General features: G+C 44.6%; 1 long non-coding RNA gene across 3 annotated transcripts in view; it reads right to left on the minus strand.

Moving 5' to 3' along the window:
- Window positions 1-18,473: 18,473 nt before the first annotated feature.
- Window positions 18,474-25,866, minus strand: part of LOC102380259 — a 62,219-nt gene continuing 54,826 nt past the window's right edge. For all 3 annotated transcript variants that reach the window (XR_324251.1, XR_324250.1, XR_324252.1), the window contains one exon: window positions 18,474-19,878. This is a non-coding gene — a long non-coding RNA (uncharacterized LOC102380259). The remainder of the gene's footprint in view (window positions 19,879-25,866) is intronic.

The raw sequence follows: 25,866 nt of genomic DNA on the forward strand, positions 1-25,866 counted from the left end.
AGTACATGCATAGCAAGCACCTTCAAGGATTTCAATGTGCTTTCTAAGTATAGGCTGACCATATAGAAATCCTGGAAATCCGGGACATCAGGACCCCTGCTTCCCCCCAAGTCACTGGGGTGGGGCTGGGTGCCAGACAGGCAACAGTGCATGCCCACCCACATGCAAGGTGCTCCATGCCACTCCACCTCCCAGCCAGACTGCACCCCATGCCCCTTGTGTTTCCAGGATGCCCATTATATTCCCCAAAAGCCGGCCGTGACCAGCCTCTCAAATCGTGGACTGTCCCAGCTAAAATGGTACATATGGTCATCCTATGTATTACTTTATCTATAAATTAGATTCTGCTTTAATTATAGAGGCATTACCACCCCACTATGTTTCCTCTATATCCCTAGAAGACAGGGAGTTTCACATGGAAGGCACTCCCTAGGAACTGACCTCTACCTCTGTAGCTTCCTTCCTGTCTCGGGACAGAGACAAGAGTCAAGGCGGCAAACCAGCCTAGCAATGTGCAGTGCTACAAATCTCTTCAACCAGCTCTTACATACTATCTCGACAATAAAATAACATCTTTCAATGAAGCCTTTTCAACTGGGTCTATTAGTCCACCCTAAACTTAACCTTTGCTTTGCATATTAAAAAAAATAAAATAAAATAAAAAATAAAAATTGATGGATGGTCCCAGGGAATACTGAACAACATTAAATCGCTCACTTCCCTTCCAAAACACTAAGAACACTTCTTGATAATTCACATCTCATACAGCTTGCCAGTAGGGACTGCTCCTATACAGCATTTGTATATTCATCTATTCATGGCTAAGATATCATAATCTATTGACTGAGGGTAAAACAATGCACAAACCAATAAACCAAAAAATGACTACAGAGAGAATGGATTTCTACAGAGACATGAACATCCACACAGGACAATATTATTTAGACTATTTATTGTCCTTAATGCATGGAAAATGAAGCAGAAGAATTCAGAGACATCTGGAATCCATTTCTGCTAGGGAGACTTTGGGGAAGAAGGGAACTCGCAGAGTCATATGCCAAAACAGTGAAGAGAGTGCTGCCCTTCCTTAATTCATGATCACTTAAACCTTACAGAGGTGGTCAGAAACCTGCAGCCTCTTGAATTACTCTTCTGTCTTTTGCACAGAAAGGTGAGAATTATATGCATCAATAAAAACATGTAATTATTTCTCATTAAATCAAAAAAAGCACTAAAAAGGCCATTTTCTCCCGACATTTTAAAGCAAGGCTAATGTTCACTTTAATTTATTGAGCAATTTTGTTTTGGGTTGTTTGGGGTTTTTTGGTTAGCACCTATATTATTACAATGAGAGTTGCCAAATGATTCCTCCCCATTCTAGTTCACAAAAAAGGCTGATAAGAAAGGAAGAAACATGCAAGATATACGGATCAATTGCCCGTCTCGAGTCACTGACAGACGTCTTTGCAGATTCTAAAAGTTCTGTTTCAGAAAGGAGACAGAACAAGAGAGACGAAGCCTCAGGACTGAGACTGAGAACTCAGTTGTCAATGCATTACTTGACATGAGTATTCAAATTAGAACGCCCCATAAACACTTGCAAGTAGGCATGAGAGAACAGGCATCGTAAAGGGTTTTGCTATTGCTGGGGAGTGATTGTAAAAAGCCACCCACTTTAGCCCAGCACAAGTGCACAGACTTGTTTCCAATGGAAACAAAACCCTTCACTTCTTCCCCCAAACTGCAGTTTAGTGAAGTGCAAACTGCTGAAAAGCAGTTGTATCCCACCCCAGAGGTAGCTGCAAAGGACCTTACATGGAATTTCAGTTTAAGCCAACACGTACGACTTGACATGTTAAGTTGAAAGGGAAGCACTTGCTTATGACAGGGCTGTCCGACTTCTTAGCGGTCAGGGGCCGCACAAGGCACAGGCTGCATCAACAGGGGTCATGCACTAATCCAAGCCATGGGCCCCTGGGCTGCATCCCCCACTGTACCACATGCACAGGCAGCACCCTCCACTGCTGCACCTCGAGCATCCCCTCCACCCCCTACCTTCCCCCTGCACCATACCCACAGGTGGCCACCTCAGCTGTTGCACTGCAACACACCATGGGCTCCAACACTATGGGCTATGCTACCCCACATCCTGGGGTGGGAGTAGGAAATAAAAGCTCAGGGAGGAAGGGTGAGTCTAGACCCTCATCTTGTAGCAACAGGCAGAGCAAAGAGGGGGAACAACAGCCTGGTAGGAGCCCACAGACAATATACTTACCCCTCACCGGCTGCACAGAGCTTGCAGGCAAACGTCTCCTGTATATTCTAATGGACTCACATCCTAAACCCCCTAATTCAGGTGAAATCAATGGGGTTTTCTTGAGTGAAATTAGGACTTGTGCTTGGCTGGGGATGTCGACATACAAAGCGAGCTCCCATTGGCAAAGGCATCTAACAACTGAAAGGGGGGACAGGAGGGGAACAGGAGACACTTCTGTTGAAGTGAAAGATGCTCAAGCATAATGTGCAAACATTTTGGGGCAGTGACCATCTTTCCTTCTCTGCACAGTGCCTTGCACAACAGGATCCTGGCTGATGACTAGGGCTCCCACCTGCTAACTCATTAAAAATAATTTACAGTAATAAGGCAAATAGGAACCTGGATCCCCAGTGGATAACCACAGTCTAATAATTTACAAGGAACACGTTTAAATTCCACTAATACTCTAACAAGAATATTTTTTGCAACTCTGTTTCATGCTCCCTGAGAATAGTGCCATCAATACAGAATTCAAATGTTTGAAAGCCACAAAGAGCCTGAGCATGTCTTTGACTAATTAAAATTACCCATGTTACAAAGGTCACAAGCTACCCCCTTTGGACATTGCCTAATATTGGCTAAGGTCATTTCATCAAGCAAAATAATGAAGCTATGTGCTCAAAAGGCATGCACAATGCATTTGTTTAATTAACGTGTTCCTGGATTGAGGCAGATTGATGGAGTCATTTGAAATGTGGAAGTCTCGCCATAGTGCTCTTCAACCATGAGACTATCCAGATGCAATAATATGCAAAGTTTTTGATCAGGTCATCGTTGGATTTCAGCTGAATTATTAATCAGGCGACAATATTGTTTGATATGAAAACAACCTCTTTCTTTTAAAAAGCAGCAATTATTCTAATTTTAAAATAATGAGAAGCACTTTTGAAATTCAAATGAAGACGAAAAAATTGTGAATTTATTTCAGTGTTCTGAACACATAATTGCGACAGATGTATCTTCAAGTTTCTTATCTATATTAGGATTAGTCCCTTCGCCGGCAACATGACAAGAGGAGACAGAGCCAGAACAACAAGGAGGTTCTAATCTCAGGTTCTGAAAATGAATAGCTGCATACTCCTGAACAGGTCCCAACCCCTCTCGGTCTCAGTTGTCTTGCCTGCGATACCATAAAGTTATGGGCTCAATTCAGAAACTGTGGGGTGTGGTTCTTCAGCCTGTATTATGCAAGAAGTCAGCCCAAGTGATCACAGATCACTATGGCAATAGGTTTGGCACCTCTGAACCTACAAGCAACCCAGCCCAACAGGTAGGAGGGTGCTCTAAAGTCTTGGCCAAGATGTGATCCAGGCAATTATAATTGTTATAAATGATTGCACCAGCATCCCTATTTTTCAGTAAAATGCCCCCCCTCCTCCCATTTCAGCAAGGACTTCCATAATATAACAACATAAATAAAGTGGGAGAATATCAGTTTAAAAGGCCTTTGTCCCATTCGCAGAGCATGTGTGTCCTTGATAAAGCATTTCCCACTGGGATTAGTTTCTCTCTGAACACAAATCTCACAGCTAGTCACTCAGCGTGATCCGACTGAACCACATGACTATCAGCAATTTATTTTTTTAGCATATTGGCACTAACAAACTCAGAAACGTAGTAAATGAAAATAATCTCCTTATGTCACAGAGTAAAAACCTCATTTTTCCAGACACTGATCTGATTACTGTATAAATAAAGCTAATCAGTGTAATTACACATTTAAAAAGTGCATGCTGTGGATCCACAGATCATCACAGACAATTCTTCCTTATGCACCAGCTGTGTCTCACCCTTGCTAAGCTAGAGTTTTTCTTATGTGTTGTCCCTGCTTAAAACTTGTTTTTAAATTCCTCTTTTGAGCTTATTCTTTTTTTTAAGAAAGAACAAACACATTGTCAATTGAGCAAAGAAAACAAAACATGAGTCTTAACTGTAACCAGAATATTTTGGGATTTAAATAAAAGCCTGCCAGAGAGCACTAGCTGCAGTAATGCTGATTTGATATAGCTATAAAAATAGATACAAATAGACAATTAATAATACATAGATGTGTGTGTGTGTGTGTGTGTGCACGCATAATTACATATGTATATTAGATATAAACAAACAAACATATATAGGCATATATATTATCTATATGTTGATTAGATTAATAATATACAGAACCCCAAAAGGTACTAGCTTAGCTACAATCTGGCCAGCCGACTTTGTAGTAACTTCTACTGAGATCATACTAACTCTACGCAAGTGGAAGATTCAAGGCAGTACGGCTTTATATCATCAAGACAAACCATTTTTGAGCTAGGGTCCAAAGGCATTCTCTTGCACACAGGTTCAGCAACTCTGGGCAAAAAAACCGCTTTGCCGTTTCTGGCAAATATCCTGCCCTCAACAAATGCATTTTATGCTCATACATAGCCTCTTGGCTCCTTCCTTCCATAGCCATCTGCTGGCATGAAATTGTGCCTACTTACTAGATGATGTGCCAGTTTTATTAGGGCAGAGACAACAAGCATAGGTAGTTTTAAATAAACAGCACACGCAATTCATTTACAGCCATCTTACCATAAAGATGCAACAACACACTACAAAAAAAGAGGGATACTGCATTTTCAGGCCCAAAAAGCAGCCACCAATTAAGCAACTTAATGCAACACATTAATAATTTTTACTTCTGCACATGACCAGGAGGACAACATGACTGTTAGGTTCAGTACCACTGGCACAGATAAGCGAGCATTAAAAAAAAAAAAGTCAGCCTTGCGGCAAAGGGCAACCAGTTGGGACAAGCACTGAAGAGCAAAGTTGATGGAGCTCAAGCACACACATGAACTTCCACTGAGAAGGTGGGAACCAGACAGGCTCATGTAAACAGCATTGGTCTTCAATTGGAGGCTCATTTTTCTACACAAAAATTGGGTTTCTGTAACTCCAGGAATTGAGGCACAAGGGGCATTTATAGACATGCTCCAAGAGTGGGAGGAGGGGGGGGGGGTTGCTTTAATTAGAGCAGCTCCAAGAACCACTCTAATTAAAGCACCCAGAGCATCAGTGTCACGGCCGGGTCCTACAGGAGGGCCGTGATCTCCTTAAGGCCCCCTCTCCGTGCCTATTCGGCCCAAGGGCACCCTCTATTCTCGCCCGCCACGTCTTTGATGTTCAGTATATATGTTGGGAGGCTGCCTTGCGTCTCCTAGGCACGGTTAGCTGGGACCTCCTTCCCCATGCTCTCCCGGACCCACCGGGAGTCTCCCTGTACACTGGGTGCGTTCCAGGCACCCTAGCCTTATGGGCTACGTGTGGCTCCTACCAACCCCTAATACCACGCCCCAAGCCTCGCAGATGATTTTGACAGACCAACGTCCAGTACAACTCGCCCGCTTTCCCGGGCCTTCTCTGTTGTACTGCCCTCTCCTGGGCTCTCCGAGCCCACTCGGGGCCCTCCCTGTGACGTCGCCCCTCTCTGGGGCCGCCTTCCCTGCAATGTCGCCCCCCTTCTCTGGGGCCTTCTCTAAATAATCTAGTCCACTCCCGGGACTTGCTATCAAGTCTCCGGTCCTCTAGGCCCGCCGCACTGCTACCCTCTCTTATGCGGGCTCACTGCACTGCTATCCCCTTTTGCCGGGGACCACCGCAGCACCTTGCCCTTCTCCTGGGGTGCCGTACTGCTAACCCCTTTCGTCGGGGTCCACCGCAGCACCTTACCCTTGTCTGAGGTCTGCCGCTGTGCTCACTACGCCCGTCTTGGGCTTCTCAATAAGGCGCTCCCCTTCTTCGGGGTTCGCCGTGCCCACCTTGGGCTTCTCAATAGTCCCCCCTTTCTCTGGGACTCTACACACCCGCACCAGGCTCCCCAATAATAATGCTGCCCCCTCTTTGGGTCTCGCTGTGCCCACACTGGGCTTCTCTAAAGTGCGCTCCACCTTCCTGGGGCTCACCACGCCCACGCTAGGGCCTCCTAGTAGTGCCCCCTCCTGGGGCTCGTCGTGCCCACGCTGGGGCTTCTCAAAACGCCCCTCTCTAGGGCTGGGGTCTACGCGCCCTTACTGGCGCCGGGGTTCTCCCACTCCCTTGTGAGTCCCCGTTGAGTATGCTGCGCCCCCCTCAGGCGCTGGGGCCCCCACCCCTCTGGGGGTCCCTATGAGGCCTCCTCCAACCCCTTATAGCCTCGCCCTAGCCACCGGTCTAATACAAACACAAAGCAAACACAAGCCTCCTGGCTATAACCAAAACCTAAGGCACTGGGCCATAACAACATAAGCCTCCTGGCTGTAATTCAACATCATTGCTCCAGCCTCTGGAGCTCTGGTGAGCTATACTTGCCATCAGGGTTCTCCCTATATCCTGGCTGAGGGAGCTCCTGCCTCTCCAGCTGCTAGCAGGCAACTACTAGCCTGGCTTCAGCCCTGGGCTTTATAAAGGCCAGGCCCCGCCTCCTACAGGCAGCTGACTCTCATTAGTTGCCCCAGCAACCCACAGCTGTACTCCCTAATCACTGCTAGGGCTCCTTATGCACTGCCAGAGCTTTTCCTCTGGCAGTTTTCCCCTCTTTAGGAGCGGGGTAGCGAGGTGCCCCGCGACAATCAGTGTCCCCACACTGAAAAATGGTGGTGGCGGCACTTTAACTAAAGCCCATTGAACGAGCTTTAAAATACCCTCCACTGCAATTTTTCAGTGCAGGGACGCGGATACAAGTGATGCTGGAGTCTGCCCGAGTGTGGTAATTACCGCGATTAATCAAGTCTGCTCCGACGTGCTGCAATTACAGCACGTCGGAGCAGCCTTGCTGCGTGTATATAGGTGCCTGTGGGTGGGTGCCAAATTTCAAACCTATTTGAACATTGTGGCCATTCACTTTACAGCAACCCCAACAATCGTGTCTCCCACTATGCCACATATGCATGGCAAGATGCACGATTTTGGGATCGGGGATTACTTGCAGTGCAGGGGTAGCTTCAGGCCAGAAGCCGGGGGGCTGGATCTTAGGCTCTTAGCTAATTCCTGGATCCCTTCCTGCCCGGCATCACAGCTCCTGAATCCACTTGCCTGCAGATGGTAAGCCAGCTACTCTGAACCCCAAAATGTATTCTTCCCTCTCACTGTAGCCTTAATGCTAATTCAGAACCATAGAAAAGAGATCATCTCGCAGCTGTTATAAATCAGCATAGTTCTACTGACTTCTGCAGAGCTATGTTGACTATCAGCAAGACCCTTATTTTATGGGCATCAGCATAGCTCCATGGGTGTCAGTAGCTGTGACAATTTACACTGCTGAAGAGCTGGCTCTGAGTATTCTGGGGATGCGAATTAGATGCTCAGTGCTGGAATCAGAAAATCTCCTGTTAAATGCACATCGAATATTTAGTGTTCGGAGCATGTCTTGGCTCTACAGCAAACTCTACATTCACAAGTCAAATATTTGTTTTGTTTGTTCCCTGAGCCCATAGAGTAGCTACAATTATTTATAGATTTATTTCTGCTCCTTGCTGGATATAGCTGAATATTATTAACTACACCACTCAGATGTTTTCAATAGAAACACACCCCTCTCGTAATTTATTTGTGAAAGATCCAAGAAACTATGAAGAATGCCTTTAGAGTTGAAATTCCAGCCATGAAAAAAATAGTTACGGTCAGTATTCTTCTCACAATTGTTCATGCCGCTAGGATGCAAGCCAAGTCTGCTAACATATAGCAACCACAGTATAATATAGACTTTTCCATCAGAGGGACAGATCCAGGCCCTAACGTAACCTTTTTGCACTGCTGGTGGAAAGAAGAGGTGGGGAGGGAGGTCAAGCTGACTTAATACAGCTGCTAGAATTTCTCCTTCTATACGGAGAATTCAAAGGACACACACAGAGGGTGCTCTGCCCCTTGCCTCTGGTTATTTTGTCTGGGGTCCACATAGGATGGGAATCCCTGAATGCATTAGCACTCGGCAACCCAAGAACTTGTTAGCTAGTGGCATGAAAGACAACAGCTGCGAGTCTACTCGAACTTACATCCAGAACCATATTATCCCTAGGAACTCCCGAGAAAAGCAGAGTAGAGATGGGACATTTTAGCCCTGGCTTTCACTTCGCACTTGGTGCGCACCGGCTACACTCTTGGCTTCCTGAGGATGCAGCAAACACTTGTTTTGGACTCAATTCTGGCAAGAAATTAAAGAAACCAGGAATATTCCCTTCCCTTTGAAAAAGCGTCTGGATAAACTCCAATGTATTCTGGCCAATAGCTCTTCCAAGGAGAAAATGTGGGGGTGTGCCCAAGGCGGGGAGAGAGCTCTTGTTCACAGTGGGTGGCAGCTCAACTGGCACATAATCTCTGAGATATCGGTGTTTACCGCCAGTCCGAAAACTTATTCCACATTAATCTGATTTCTATTCATTCCTACAATTTCTGGACTATAATTACATTATGGATTTCATAAAGTGAAAGCTCGAAAGCAACAATTTAGCCCCGTCTGAACGGGAGCAAGATTACACTTGCTCAAAATTCTATAGAATTCGTTCGTGTTTGCAGGATTTGCAAACGGCTGCGGGAAAAGAGGATTATTGTAACCACTTTTTTTTTTTTTTTTTTTTTTTTAATGCTTGTTTATCTATCGTGGTGCAAATAACATCTGTAGCCATCATGCTTTAGCGCACTGAGTTTCCAAGAGACAGAACCATAGCAGGGAGACGGACCTGTTAGAATACATCAACATACGCACCTCCCTGCCAACACAAAAGTGTCGCCATGGCTGTATTTATTAATGCTCTAGCCTGTCTATTGCTAGAAGACCCATTATAGGAGGGGAAACATCCTGCTGTTTCAAGGATGACACCTTCCTTCTCAAAAAAGAAATGGGACACTCCATGATTCAGAAACAGCTTGAGCACAGCTGGATTGTTCATTATACAGGACAATATTTAAACAAAAGCACGTGCACGCATTTAAGCATAAGTGCTCTTCTGAATAGACACGTTTGTCCTGAACTGAGTCCTTAGTCAGAATGACAGTAGAAACACCGATACATTTCTTTACTACCAGAGACTGTGCATCATCCACGCTAACCCACCGGTTATGAATGATCTTTTCCAAGAATTCCCTTAATCACTTTTAGCATTAGATCTCTTCTCCTCACTCCTCTCATACTTAAGTTGTCAACACCGTGTCTATGAGGTTAGAAACTGCCGTTATCCCTAGACTGACCATACATCCCATTTGGCTGGGACAGTCCCAGATTTTGGAGGCCACTCCCAGTTGTCAGGTAAAAATTAAAAGAGCATCCCGGGCTTGGGGCATGGAGTCAGAGTGGCATGAGCTGTGAAATAGGAAGCTGTAGCAGACAGTAAAATTGCCCTAAAATAGCTTAGCTTGATTATTGGAATGACCATTAAAAAGGGGAGCCTTTACTGTGAAGTAAAGAACAATGCGTCTTTAATGGGCCATTTACTCCCCTAGTTGCCTGAATAGTAATACCAGATTTGCACCACACTACCCAACCCCACTTCTGGCTGCAGCAGTGCTGCGGACTTGTAAGTGGGGGTGGCAGGGAGGGGAGTGTCCCAGGTGTCACATTTTCCCATATGGTCACCCTAGTTATCCCCATTTTACAGAATTGAAGTCAGAGGCAGATATTAATCCAGTGTACACACTGCCCAGAATTAAAGAAGGAAGCTGTAAACTGAATGTTGGCCAGCAGTGTCCCAGACAAGCACTGGACCAACCTTCCTTTTCACCTCCTCCTGTCCTGGCTTTGACAGGCACCGGGAATATTTACCTGAAAAGAGAATCAGATCTATTCTTTTGGAAGGGAAAATCCCATCCAAATTCATGGCAGCTTGAGCCCTTTGCAACAGGGAAATATCCAGGCCTAAAGGAACAGAAAAAGCAAAAGAGAAATAAAAGACATGTTGCACCTTTTCCGTCCAGTTGTGTTTTAAGAGGAGAGAGTCTGTTACAAATACAGCTGAAAACCAGAATTTAGGATCCTTACAGCTAGTGGCCTTGGAAAAAAAAAAAAAAGACAATACTGTAAAAAGCAAATAATTTTGACAAGCACAGCTCCCAGAAAAAAGTTCATATCAGTATTGATGATGGAAACTATACAGAAATAGGTCAAGCAGGTGCTTAAATACTATGGAGATGCATAGAATATAAAGACACAGGCAGACAAGGAAACTTGTAGTTATCCAGAAGGACAGCTTACCCCACAGCTGTATGTCATGGCCCATTATGATAGCTTCAAAAGAATTTAAGACCAGAGAAAGTAATGAAAGCTTAAAACCAGAATGCAAGAGATAATGCCATGTTGTACAAAGGAAGATATTAATCCAATGTATCCATTAGCCACAGAAAGGAGAGAAGAAAATAAGGTTGCTGATAAAAGGATTCATGGAGCTGCACTTTTCTAAAGGTTTAACAAAGCAATTACTGAAGTCTGTGCTAAAACCTCCTTACAGTTTTAGAAAGGCAAGCAGACACATTGTAAATGAACACAAACACTTGAAAAAAAGCTTTGAAAACTGTGCTATGTCCACAGTGTCAAGCCCAGAATAAAGCAATACCTAAGCATACCTCTGAACATAGTATCTGTCTTTGCAATAGAACTATAAATTCCTAATTGGAGAGCAAATACTGGTTTTAAAACAACAGTGACAGCATTGCTTGCCACCACTTAAAGAACCACATTTATTAACACTGCTCCCAAATGTATAGACCTGTGGCAAACCCCATGGGCAAGATGATACAGATCACATACATCAGATCACATCAGCATACAGGGCTGCTACATGGTAGAGCACCACTGACTTAAAAGATGAATCCAGGACTTCTTACTCAACAGTATGCACCTGATACAGGATGTTGACTTTTTAAAATCAGAAGTGGCACACCTCAACACCTCATGGTGAGAGCCCAGTACTTCCAGTCCACTTCTGGGTCTCCTGGGGAGCATGACGGAGGGTCCCCCCATAACCCCCTCCAGCTTGGCAATCAGCTGCAGGGGGACCCCGGGTGCCCCCCCAGGCCCAGGAGGCACCACTTGCTGAGCCTGGGGGGCACAGGGGGGCCCCAGTGTGCTCCCCAGCAGACCCAGAAGTGGACCAGAAGTGCTTTGGGTCCACTTCCAGGTCTGCTGCCAAGCACTCAGAGGAGCCCCCCGTGCTTCTGTGGGATACTCCATGCATCCTACCATTGCAGTACTCACGAGCCCCTGCTACCTAGAGGTATGCAGAAAAAACATATAAAGCTGTCTATGTCTAAATCACCGAATCTTTCCAAATCGATTCGGAGGGTTCTAATTTGATTCAGAGAAATTAAAGGGTCTTCCGATTAGATTTGGATTCGGAGAATCAGCCACTGAATCGGGCCAAATTTCTGCTGAATCGAATCAGGGACAAAAGCTTTGCGCAGCCCTAATGTTCATGTGCCATTCATATGATCTGAGCATGCAGTCAATAGTCAGGCACAATGAGAGTACCTATATTCTGTCTTCTTAAAATACTCCTGCAATTCCTATTTGCATTGTAGCTGTCTCTTTGCCTTCAAAATGTGAACACCTTTGAGTTAATTATGAGGTTGTCCTATTGCAAGAGTCCAAAAAACTTGTTTCAAGATCAAAGATGTATAATAGGCAACACTAAAAACATGGAGTTCATATACATTTGTTCTTGATTATATTACTTTAAAATTAGGACTGATGAATTTAATCTTGTAAAATACAATTTATCACGCATGCATTACATTTACCCTGACATTAAATACAAGTAACCCAAGAAAAACCAAGTTAGTTAATATGGTAAGCTACCACAACTTTACATCTTTCTTCAGCTCACATATTCACAGTTCTTGATTTGGATTTTAAATTCTCTCTCTAGAAAATTCATAAGAAAAGTGAAAAACCAGCGATGACAAGGATGAAAGGCATGCTAAGAAAATTTTCATTCGCTTTTATCACCTTTCAGTTCAACGTTTTTTTGTTTTTTGTTTTTTTACTTAGATGCCTTACTCCTTTACATTCAAAATTTGAAATCTTTTCCCATTTGGTCTTACAAACATCATTTCAACAATCATAAAGGCCAGGTACAGAAACTATACCTATTGCGCGGCAGGCACACAGAAATTGCTCTACAGCCATAAGTGAACAGACAGCCAGTACATAGTGGACTGTGAAAATGGCAGCTCCCGCTCCAAGATAACCCTGGAAGGACGTGGTATCAGACTTCAGCGCTGTAGGTTAGAGTGCCATAACAAAAATCTGTACCAGATCCCATCGCTACTCATGGTTGGTCACATTCTGCCAACATCCCATGGAGCATTTCAGCACCCCACTCACCTCCCCGCCATCACGGGGCGGTGGTCTCATCTAGGCCAAGGCTCATCTCTGCCTGATCATTGGGCCGGCCCTATGGCCTGACAAAAGTCAGCAAAGTCTCTGCCCCTAGGCCTGCCCACATACTTCTGGGTAGCATAGATCCATCCACACAAAGAAAACTGTTTATTGCTGAATTTCTCTTATTGCATATTGTCATGGGTGCAGGTGAGCAATTGCCAAATGTGGGTCTGCTGCTGTTTTCCTTCTGCCCACAGTTAACCTGTCTTAAGAATGGATTTATCTGCATTGATTTCTGGCACTGGACAAGTTCCCTAATGAAAGCAAAAAATGTACTTGAACATGCCCAAAATCTGCATCAGCATACTTATACATACTAGTATATAGCATCACCGCTTTCCAACTTGTCTGGGGAAACCAAATGCACATGTAAAATGTAGATCGTGAGAAGCACTTAATGCTCAATACAGGATGCAGGAGTAGAAACTATGAGTCTCTCTCACAAACACAAAATCCCAGAAACCCAATGCATTTTCCCTTGTGAGCCCAGAAGATTCCCTAAAATCTGTACTGGATGTTGCATGTGACCAGACAAACAGGGTGACTCTCCTGAAGCCCTACTGCAGGGGTGGCCACAGTTACTCACCCTTGGAGCCACATCTGATCCTCCAACGAAGTTCAAGAGCCAGAGAGTGGGCGAGGGGGCAGGGGGGACTGTGCTGAACTCCTCCCAAGGGTGCAGGCCCCCAATCTGCCTGCTGGATGAGAGAAGCTGGGTGCTGCCACCTGGGACCAGCACCGGAATGATTGCTACTGCCACCAGTCCCAGGCGGCAGCACCCGGCTCCTCTCATCTGGCAGGCAGTTTGGGAGCTCGCCTGCACCCCTGGGAGGGCTGTGCTGAAGTCCTCCCAGGGGTGCAGGCCCCCAATCTGCCTGCCAGATGACAGAACGATGCTGGGCACAGCCCACACCCAACACCAGGAAGGTGCTGCTGCTGGCCCCAGGCAGCAGTGCCCAGCTCCTGTCACCTGGCAGGCAGATTGGGGGCACACACGCCTGGGAGGACTCAAGCACAGCCTCCGCAGCCCCACCAGGGGTGCGGGTGGGTCCCCATCTGCCTGCCGGCTGACAGGAGCCAGGTGCTGCCAGCCTGAGACCAGCTGGGCCAGGGCAGATCAGCTCAGCTCATGTGGGGCCCCGCCACCCCGATCCCGGCAGCACTTTTTGTACTTGCTGTAGTTGGGAGATAACCTACTTCTGCTGTGTGCAATCTCAGATGTACTGGGTCTGATTCTTCTTTGGGGCTCCAACCTCCCCTACACCCCATCCTAGTGCCACCCAGTTGATATTGTGCCTGTTGTCCTGGGTCTCTAGGACCGTTCCTCTTCTGTTCTTTACTCCTCCATACCTTGGCTGTCTTGAGCCTGGTTTACCAGGGCCATGACTCAGCTGGTCCTCCGATCACTTGGTCAGGCTTGAGTCATGAAGAAGGAACAACGGACACTCAGCTTGGAAGGAAATTCAGGTAAATCCCACCCGAGGGTGCCTACTGGGACCAGCTGTGTCCCCGGTTCTCGTGTCTATAAAGTATCAGCTAATCCTGGGCCAGTGGCCCTCCCAAAAGAAAATAGGAAAGAAAAGAACTGGGCGAGCCTTCCTGGCCTCCTTCACCCTCTGCTGGGGAGATTACTACTCCTTAGATGGTTTGACGTCTCCCAATCAAAAACCTTCACAGGTCATGCCACTTTCCCTGGCGTGGCAGGTTTGTCCACTCGCTCCTCCAGCTTAACTCCGATTGGCTCTTTAATGCCTGTTCCCTTGCTGACTTGCCTCAGCTGCCTCTGGCTTCTTTCTCTCTCCCCTCTCTCAGAGATACAGCCCTGTTCCCTGGGGAGAATCGACAAAGAACAAAAGAAAAAAACAATAGTAAACTTAACTGCAAGAGCGTTGTAGTGCCAGCTTCTTCAGGTTATGCCTTCCCTCAGCATGTCTCGCAACCAGCATTGCCTGCTCCTGCAGCATTCATCCCAGAGAGCTTCAGTAGCAGAGCCCCTCCGGGCTCTCGAGGACCCTCTCTACCTGCTCCTCAGGATCAAAGGATTCTCTTTGAGTGTCCTGGTGTTCCTGACCCTCCTCCGTTGTCCGGCACCCATCTCTTCCTTCCCCTGGCCCTAGCAGTGGGCCAGAAATAGCCACACTGCCATGGGCAGGGCTGATCCTGATTGAGCAGCTGCTGACAAAGCATCGCAGCTGCCGGTCTTTTCTTGATGTCAGTTCCAGTGGGACCAGTGAGTTCTCCCCCATTATGAACTCAGGAGAGTTTTCCTTCACTCTTTTACACTATGCTCCATCACCCCAGGGAACGAGGTGTTGTGCACAAGGCAGGCATTGTCCTCATCAGCTGCATGAAAGTTGGTGGCCCAGTCATGCCCCAGACACCCGAGTTGTGTCTGTGTGTCTGCAGGTGCACATGCATACACATGTGCATATGTGTGCATCCAGGATGCCTGGGTTCTACATGTATGTGTGTGTACACACATGGGATGGACACATACATGCAGAACCCAAGTGTCTTATGCACATGCACAAACACTTGGTGGGTGCAGGGCATGCTGAATGGGCATGCAGGTGGGCTCATGGCCATGAGGATGCGTGCCATGATAATCCACTGTCACATCAGACCCAGGTTGGCTGGCAGGGACATCACAGCCGTCCATCAGGGCAGCTCAGCCATTCGGCTCCACTCAGAAGTCTTTGGAGGTCTGGGGAGCCTGCAGGGCATGATAGGAGGCATGCAAGAGCCCCACCACGACCACCACTGAAAAGTAAACTCGAAATTTAGGCCACTTCTGCTGTGGGCTTCTTCAGTGGTGACACATAGTGGGTGCATGTGACCAGCCACGCTTGCTGCTTAGGTGATGGGCGGAGGGGGGGCAGGCAGGAGTGCCAGTGCCCCCCTGCAAGCGCCGGCCGATCACTGCAGCTGCTTCTGGGAGCAGCTGTAGTGATCGGCCGGCACTTGCTACCAGAAGCAGCCGCAGCCACTCCCACCAGAAGCAGTTGCAGCGATCACAAAAATCGGCTGCTGCAGGATCACCCAGGGGGACATTCGCTTGGTCCACGGGATTGCCTGCAGGCTTCTTGAATGCCTGTACTAAGCCAAAAGCATTAAGATATTAGGAGGGCCAACTTTAGACCCATTATTATGGTACTAAAGGAAGTAATTGCACTTAAGTTAGGTAAATATCAACTGTAAGAGATATTCCCATTACTATATCAATAACCCTCTGAATAATATAAAAATAAGCTTTTATACTTTCTAATGGCAACAATACAGCCTCTTGTTGCATTTAAAGGGGTATAATTCAACTGAACTTTCCCAGAGTACTTAGCTACTTCAGTTTGGCCCAACAGCTGTGAAAAAGACTTCTGAGAGCTGTAATTATTGTAGAGATTATTAAAATGCATTGATGCACCTGAAAACAAGACTAGACTATTCCAAGAACGACTAGCCAGACAGTATTAGCATAGCAAAACTAACAGACATACAAACTGTAGGCAAAAGGTCTTCAGAAAGCAGAAGAGATGGCTACCATTTCCGCCCCCCTAAATCTCCTTCCACAAAGTAATCCAGAATTGATTTTGTCCAGGAGAGTGGGGGAGGAAGAAAAGAAAACCTTGATGAATTATTCAACAAGTGAGCCTTCCATTAGATGCAACACATATTTTGTTTTCAACAGAAATCAAAGTAACCAGATGCTACTTCAGATGAGAGACTGGCTCGCCACATGCAATTTGTGCATATATCCGAGTTCCAGCAAATTTGGTTTGCTAAGATACCAAAAGTCTTATCATGCCCCTTTCTAAGCTAAGTACAGATAGTCAAAAAGTCTGAGGCCGAATCAATTCAGTCTTTGCAGGTTAGTCTAAACTGTGTACATTGAACCAGAAAGCAACTGAACAGACATTCACTTTTGATTCCAAAAATTCAGTCACATGCCTGCAGTGGCTCAAGCCAGAAGCCATGGCACTAGAGCATGACTCCCTGCTCATCTGGGGACCAGGACTAGCCCACCCACCCTGCAGGAGGTGGGGAGAGGGCAGTGTTCAGGAAAAGTGCAAAGCATCCTGGGATGCTGAGGGATTGTGAATTCATTGGAATCTGGATGGGATCTGGGACAGAAATTTAATAACTGATTTAAATTAAAATCAGTTAAAACTGATACTACATCCATCCAGGTTTATCTTAAACCAGTTTGGGCCATTTTGAAAGTGGTTATATGCACTGAACTTCTGTTATGTTACAGAGTTAAACCAGTTCCCGATCACTTAAAACAGTTTATGTGTAATTTCTGTCCCTAGCTTTAGCGATGATCGCCACCAGGCTGACAGAGCTAATCAAACACTGGCATGCCTCTACCGAGGCATCCTGAGCTAAGCTAAAGATGTCATCCTCCCACTCTACTTGGCCTCGGTGAGACCACAGCTGGAGTACTGTGTCCAGTTCTGGGCGCCGCACTTCAGGAAGCATGTGGAGAAGCTCAAGAGAGTCCAAAGGAGGGCCACACACATGATTAGAGACCATGAGGAGAGGCTGAGGGACTGTTCAGCCTGGAGAAGACAAGACTCAGAGGGGACTTGGTGGCAGCCTATAAGTATATCAGGGAGTACATCAGGGCCTGGGGGAGCAACTATTCACCAAGGTCCCCCAGGGGAGGACTAGAAATAATGGGCACAAGCTGATTGAAGATCGCTTCAGACTAGACATAAGGAAAAATTTCTTTACCAGTCGAGTGCTAAGGGCTTGGAATAGGCTACCCTCAAAGGTGGTACCTTGGCGATCTTCAAAAAGCATCTTGATGCCCCTCTTCCTGTGGTCATCTGACCCCAGCAATCTTCCCTGCCCGAGTGCAGGGGGGCTGGACCTGATGATCTGTAAGGTCCCTTCCAGCCCCTAAAAACTATGAACATTTTAGTCATTTCACTATTCTTGATTCACTTTCAAATTGTTTCTTCAAGCTTTTCTAATATGAGAAGTTGAGAAAGAAATAAATTAGGTCTTTGGGTCTGTATTCCAATGATCATCTCACATGTGTCACACGCCCAGCAGCATACGTTTCTGAAGGATTTCCTCCATTCTTAATACTGGGCAAATATTTTACTCTTTCCAGGTCACTGGCCAAAACAAAACTTCGAAAAAGAAAATTCACTTAATTTCAAACTGAAACAATTTTGGTTTTTTCCTCCTGAAACAAGAAGCCTAATCATTTCCAGGCCAGTTACCTGTTTAAAATTTAAATTTTATATAAACTTTTAAAATGAAATGAGATTTCAAGATAGTGAAAGTAAACAATATTTCAGTTCTCTCTTTCCATTTGTCAGATGGGATAATTCAATGAAAATTGTCTCAATTTTGTGAATATAAGGTCAATTGAACCAAATATGCATTTTTAGCCAAAAAAAGTTTTGAAAATGTCAACCCTACTGTTTCTAACTATTCCTTAGCCATCTGAATCTTCCCACTACTTCAAGACATAAACCATGAAAAAAAAATCTTTTAAAAATCACCAAAAATGTTAAACCAGTCATTCAAAACTACATAATGACTTAATTTACACCTAATAGAAAATAGTAACTCTACTCTAAACCCCTTTCACACAGAGAAATCCAAAAAATGCATGCTGAAATGTTGAATTTCTGTTGTGTGGGTACAGCAATAATAAATTAACACTTCTGTCAAGATATATATACTACTTTAATACCCAAATTGTTTTAGGTTAAAATGCATACATTTCAAATACACAGGAATTCTGCATCAATTATTTATGGCTACCATAGAAAAATCCTATTGAAGCAGGGATCACCTAGTAGACAAGAAGTTTTAATTACGCTGCAGCACTTAACACGGGTGACATCAGAGCTTTTCCTGAACTTCATATCAATGTATTTCTATCTTTCAACCTCCATAGCAAATTCCTTAAGGAAGCAAATGGCAACTTTAAACTTCACATCTTAATGATAGTGCCGTCCTCAAACAACATCAGAAGCCTTGTCATTAGACCTTAGTAAAACCAGGAGATTCAGTCCAAGCAGAAAAAGCTATTAGTTGCCCATTTGCCAGAAGATAAATAACACCTTTACACTAAAATCCGTGTCAGTTCAGACAGTGAAAATAGTGATACTTAGCAGTGCCAGTGTGCAGACTCTTGGCATGTGCAGGGAGGGTCCTGGCAACTAGTAGTTATCATATTTCCAGGTTCCAAGCGACAAATCACGATTGTTCTAGGAAAGCAAGTCCATGCTCCTCTCGCCCAATTACATTTCACGGAGGAAATTATTTGGAAGGCGCCACACAGCAAGTGCCGTCTCCTCTCCTCCAGGCCAGTTCATAATTCCCCTCTCCTCAAGCCTTCTGCCCAGGTGAGTGGCTGCTCTCAAGGGCTCAAAGTGGTCCAGCTTTTTGAGAGCAGAATGACTATTTGCAGATGCAGGTACCTGAACAGATTTCATTATAATTGTGTACAGGAATGTGAAAGCCAAACTGGAGAAGACATTTAAAGATTTGCAACCGAAACTTCACACCACACGTCATTTAACATTCAAACGTTTCAGTGTGGTCCAAAGTTAAGAACCGTGTTACTGTCTTGTAGTCGTGAACAGAAGGATACAACTGTTGCACCAATTTCCAACAGCGTTTTCAGAGCTACTAAGAGTGAAAGTTTCTCTGACTCAAGCTTGCTCCTGTAGTAAACCGAGGACACCTTTGCATGTGTCTAGACAGTGCCATCTCTAGACTCTTGGCAGCTCCGGGCGAACTTTTAGTATTGGGGCCCCCCTTTGCCAGAGATAATGATTTTTTTTGTTGTTGCAGAAGTCTCTATCACATCCGTGGTATCGATGTCTTTAAATACGCCGTCCTCAATTGATAACATTGCCAGTTCCACATATGTGCAATATTAACACTTTGTTTTGCAATTCTAATTCTTTTTTTTCATTTTCGGGCCCCCTTTCTGTCTGGCACCTGGGCGGCTGCCCAGTTCACCCATGCCTGTGTTTGGATCTGTGTCGAGACTGTGGACTACAGTGCCATGAGAGAGACCCAACCTAGCTTTCAGTCTGCTAGCTCTCAGTTGCCAATTCATCTATAGCAGCACGTTGTTCCACACAGGCTCTGTTCTGCCGTGGCTTGCCTTCTTCTGGTATCTGAGCTAGTTCATTTAAAGCCAGCTGGGATCTGTCTGCAACGTAAACATACCCAAATGAATAGCTTTTAATCAGACCTCAATGCAAGCCAAAAGTCCCCCCAAACCTTGTGGAAAGTCTAGACCCGAAGGAATTTAGCAAGGTTTGATGTTATTTTGGGGGCAGGCAGAAGTACCCTGAAGAAGCCACACAGGACCCTGGGCTTACTACACCTCCGTTACTACTACCTGGAAAGCTACTTTCCCAATTTTAGCTTCTCGCTCTCTGAAAAGAGGCAGGACGTTGGATTTGGATGGTAGCAGACTCCAAGAAGGTCCAGATGGATTTTAAATACTGGCTACAATTCAGAGAACAACGTCTGGCACACGATATTCCTCCGTGTATCACCAGGTGGCTGGAGCAGCTAGTAACTAAATGTTTTTGCTTTTCAATGGCTGCTCAGGCATCTACCCAGGGCAAATCTATCGTGATTTCAATTAGCATCCTAACAGACAGTTGCCCCCACCACAAATGAAGCTCTATGGTATGCTGTTGGCACAATCACCATAAAAATTGAAGACTCAGCAGGCACAGATACTGAATTATACTCTCAGCCTTATCGGAGGTGCATCCAACTCCAAGCTGACAAAGCAAAGTGAGACTATGATAACTGCTGCTGACTACAAGATGTGTTGCTCTGTGAACAAACTTCTGCAGTGGTGTCAAACTGGCACTTCTGAAACACTGTCCACATTTAATTTTTTTTTTTTAAGTTGAGAGTTACATTTTAGCGGTTTATGGGAATCTGAAACCACAACTTAAGGTAATAGTCAGTGAGGGCTACAGAAATAATAAAGGCAGTAAAGTATCAAACTGCCCTAGAAAAAATGTAAGCTACTGAAAGAGGAGGGGAAACAGAAATCAGGTGGAAAGAGATCCCAAAGGTGGGTTATTCTCAACTCCTTCTATGTAGCGTTCATGCAACTTGCAGCTCAACCGAAGTCAGAGAGCAACAAGCTTAGTCTACTCAAATGGCTACTCTATTACCTTTTGCAGTGAGACATTACTGATTGAACAATTAAAATGCAGGCCTCTAAGCATGTGTTGCTTTCCAAGGTACACCGAGTTCCTCATCGTGTTGCTTTTGCCTCAGATTCAAATGTACCAGTGTCTACCCAAGTCTTACGAAGAGCCCAGTCTTGCAAGCCCTATTCTCAAAAGTTCCCCTGACTCAGGAAAGTAGTTTCAAGCACCTCATAACCCGATTCTCCACACACCACAAACTACAAAGGAGTCACACTTGCCATGCTACACTTATGGCATAGCGTGGAAATAACGACAGATCAAAGACCATTTCCCAGCTGTAATAGATTTTCCTTTTGCTCCAGTCAGCTCATTTTAACAGCCTCATTATTTTGTTACAGTTCTTCTTCAGTACAGAATATTTACAAGCGTTTTACTGGACTAAATACTGGATACATTTCTTGCAGTCTGATTCAGAAGACAATGATATGACACCAATGTTGCATTTCTTGTTAGAGGGGAAAAAAATCTAGAGGGGGAAAAATCCATAGAGGTTTCTGCAAACCTAAAATAGAGAAACATCTGCTAAAGTTTAGGAACAGCTGGCTAGTGATAAGGTCCAATAGTGAAGAAGGCAGTAGTTAAATCTCTTTCTGCAAACAATAAAAATTGTATGAAAATTTTATGGAACAGGGAGAAGTACTTGCTCAGGTTCAAAGCTACTTTTACAGGGAGCACTGACAACTTTTGATCATTAAAGCTCCTAAAGATCTTTTATTGAAGTGTGAGGGGGGGTTAGATGGGTGTCTCTGCCAAACTGCTCATCTAAAGCAGTCTCAGTTGTCCTCCCCAGACTTGAGGTATGCTGTCCTGTTACATTCTTGGTAGCTCTTCTGCCAGCCTAGAAGCACCTACACCTCTCATTGACAAGCAAGATGCCCCCTGTCTAGAGGTAATACTAGGGTATCATCCATTGATTGATCTTAAGTTCAGGGTTAACAATAGCTTCTGTAATAGTAGACTTGCATTATTAACCCCTATATCATTGAATGATGGAACATCAATTCCCCAAATCTCATTAAGTAGCAAATAATCCTCATCTTCACATTTCAACCCTCCTATTCTAGCATTAAAATCTCCTACTAATATCAATTTGTCCATAGGATATTCTAATTTTATAGATTCTAAATGCTCAATGAGCAAATCCCATTTATCACTAGCTCTTTTCTCAAAGCCAGGGACATGTATATAATTTGCAAGCCTCCTGTATTAAGTGTATTCAACCTTCTGCCTGAAGGATTTTATAATGTTGGACAAACCCCATTACACTTTTATAAAACTTTTACTGTGTATAGCTACAATACTTTGCTATCCAAAAACTAGCTATTCAAAAGTGGTGCCACACAAACTAACACAAGTCATACTATTGTTTTGGCCTTGTTATCCTGAGGCTCTTTATTACTCATCTAATGTCTTCAGCTTTTAATGCAAGGGCCAGTCAAATCCACATTTGCATGTTCTACATTCTCCCAATATTTGCCTGTATCCTTGGCCATATATGTATTATGAATGGTATTGTTGTTGAAAAGGATGCAAACTGCTCAGATGGAAAAGTTCCACTGATTCGCATGTCCTACAGCAATCCAAGCAAGCCAAAAATAAAGATAAAAGTAAGGAACACCAAGAGGTGCCTTTGAAGCATGACACTTAAATCTGCACATCCAGTTATTGAAAGGGCAAGTATGTAATGCACGTGAAAAAGAATTTCACTTCATTGCCCAGTTTATGTCAAGTAATATAGAACGGTGTATATTTAAAAAGAGAAAGAGTAATATAAAATATATATATACATGCACCGTGTGTCCAAATTAACATTGCTTAAACTAATTTACCATACAGCACTGTCCCTAAGTTGATTTGACAACTTCACTAAATTCTCTCTCTGAAGGCATTATTATCACTTACATCACATCCACACTGCATTTTGAAAATATATAAGTTGGTGTAAATATATGTAAAGTATTATTTATAGATCTTTCTATTGAATGTTTGAGAAGTACTAAAAACAGTATATTACTGCAAACTTAATCTTTTTTTCGGGGGGGGGGAGGGGAGGGGGCGAGATAAACGTTTAGATGTGTGCTGCCCTAGGATTCTTGAATTCAGAGCCATGCACATCAAAATTTAGAGAGAACTGGGCAGCAAGTCTCTGATGAAATTGAGAATGTGAATTATAAAAATGGGCTGCTGATATGAATGGAAATACTCCTAGCGACCTCAGAACAAACTCGAGGTACAGAGCGAACTTTCTTGAGTAAGGGTAACCTTGTTACTGCCAACAAGAACTGCATTTCCACCCAGAGGTGACTGCAGTTCGGTGATCAATTAAATCATCACAGCACTTAAGTCTACTGAATACTGAACAACCCCATCTGTCTTCCATTCTTCTTTGATTTTATATCTAAGCCACTTTCAACATTAAGAAATGGTTAGGCTGCCTTCCTAGATTTCAGAGGAAGTCCACCCCAAGGGTTTATTGCATTCTAGAAAAAGACATTTGCAATTTGACCTCCACAGAAAAAGTTGGGTTTTTTTCTAGGGAATCTCCACCAAAAAAATAGCTCAAGTTCTAACACTAAAAGCAGGCAACCATTACAAATTCTTCAACCGGATCTTCAACACCCCCCCCCCCCCCCCGCACTCTGCCCCCATGTCCCCCCCGGCTCAGCAATTGACCACAGAGGGACCCCAGGTGCCCCCCCAGACCCAGGAGGCACAAGCCTCCAAGCCAGGGGGACACGGCGGACCCAGAAGTGGACTGGAAGTCCTTCTGGTCCACTTCTGGGTCTGCTGCCGAGCGTGCTGGGGAGCCCCCCATGCTTCTGTCGGACACTCCATCTGCCCCAGCACCGCAGCGTTCACAAGCTGCCTGCTACCTAGAGGCATGTAGAAAAAACATTTAAAGCTGTATATGTCCAAATCTCCAAATCTTTCCGAATCAATTTGGAGAGATTAAAGGATCCTCCGATTCAATTCAGATTCGGAGATTTGGCCACTGAATTGGGCCAAATCTCCGCCAAATCAAATCAGGAACTGAAGCTTCGCACAGTCCTACTCGTAACCTTTCAATACACTTATTTTTGGATCATACCTATGAGATAAGCAAGTCCCATTACCTCCATTTACAGATGGGGAAAAAAAAGACAGAGGTAAAAAAGGGACTTAACCAAGATGACACGATAAATCTGTGTGGAAGCAGACCCTCGAACTGGGATGTTCCAAATCCTATGCGTTTTCATCACTGCAAATTAAATTCAACAAGGAGGCAGGACTCCAAAGTAACTTAACTGAGGTCCAACTGTTTGACATCATTAATAATCACCCCCAATTCCAAACTTTGGCAGCGATCTAAACTGTTCCGACTACTCGTGAGCAATCCCATAGAATATCGCAGTAGAAGAGGAACTAATGGAATAACTGAAAATCTAATCCCTTAGGGAAATGAACCATTACATTCTACTCTCTGCACTATGAACCAAGCCAAGAAACATATTCTGCTTGAAAGGAAACATGGGACACAAAACTGAGCCTTTGGAGACTCTGATTACACATCGCACTCTGCCTATGTGACTTTTTATATGGCTTATGGAAAAAAGTCGGTCTCTTGGTGCCTCGGTACCCTTTGGTAAAATGGGATTGGCTGTGTTCCCATTGAGGTTAGATGCATTAAAGACTGAGAAGTGGTCGGATACTATGGTGATGGAGGTCACACCAATATCCTTGACAGATAGGTAAGGAAATAAAGTTACATTCCACATACATAAGATATGTTCCTTAGTTTTGTCCAATACATACTAGGTAATTCACTGCAGCTGTTTCCACAGATTGTTTTTCTTCTTGTATTTAGATGACTGAGAAGAAACCTTCTGCATTTAATCAGACAGAGCTTGCTGCAGATATTTGCTAAGCTAGCTTCTCAGCTGGCCTTGGTTTTTGCTGGGGGGCAGCTGAGTGAGCCTGCCTGTTTTGCCTACTCCGAGGATTCAAAAATCCTGAGTCTTCTTCCCCTCTCCTGTTCCAGCAAATCACAGGATTTTGGAAAATGGCTTGGGGTGCTTTTTTATCTACCTTTGGTATGTTGGGCTGCTAGGGTACACCCTTTCTCTGAAATAATGACATCCACAAACTTTCTCTTCTTCTTTATTGAAAGCTGAGATTCTTGCATACTCATACTAATCCCAAAGATGGATATTTAAGAGAAAAATGCCAAATGCAGTGAACCGTGTGATGAAATCACAAGAGTGGCAAACTGAGAAGAGTCCGTTGTAGATCCATAATTCAGGGGCCAATTCCACATAAGCCATGACCTTGGCATAGTTTATAGATGCCACAGGTCTACTTTAATGAGTGCTGGCTGGTTTTCCCCTATTCCTCCAGCCACAGAAAACAGCCAAGGCCCAAATGAACATGCAGCTGATCAGAGCATGTTCATCAAAAGTTCATTTAATCAGAATATAGTGTTTCACCAAAGTCAAAATGTTCTGTGGAGATGTATTACCATCAAGAGATTTTTTTCATAACCATGTATTTTGGGTTACAAGGTCCTCTGGTCATTTGGGAGCAATAGGACAAGACCTATTAGGACCTTGCAATGTTCAATCCCAAAGCTACTATTTCTAACAGGTTGGGGGGGGGGGGGTTCCAATGAAGAACCAAATGCAGTTTGAAATTTCAGAAGTTGCTGCAAAACAGAACTGTCACCCTTCAGACAGCCCATGTCTCTCGAACTACACCCTTCCTACCCTGCCACACTTCCTATACTGAAGCCCATACAAGCAAGTTACACCCCAGTCATCTCACCTGGGATTCCCCCATGCTGGCTCATCAATCCTCAACTGGGAAAACCTGAGCAGTTTCTGGCCTCTTTGCAATAATGCAAAGCGGATAGAGGTGGAGGGGGAAAAAAAAAAACCCAAACAAAACCCCCCTTTCCCTTCGGCCTCTCCGGTTAACTGAAACAA

This window comes from Alligator sinensis, unplaced genomic scaffold, assembly GCF_000455745.1.
Source record: "Alligator sinensis unplaced genomic scaffold, ASM45574v1 scaffold1291_1, whole genome shotgun sequence".
Classification (NCBI taxonomy): Eukaryota; Metazoa; Chordata; order Crocodylia; family Alligatoridae; genus Alligator; species Alligator sinensis.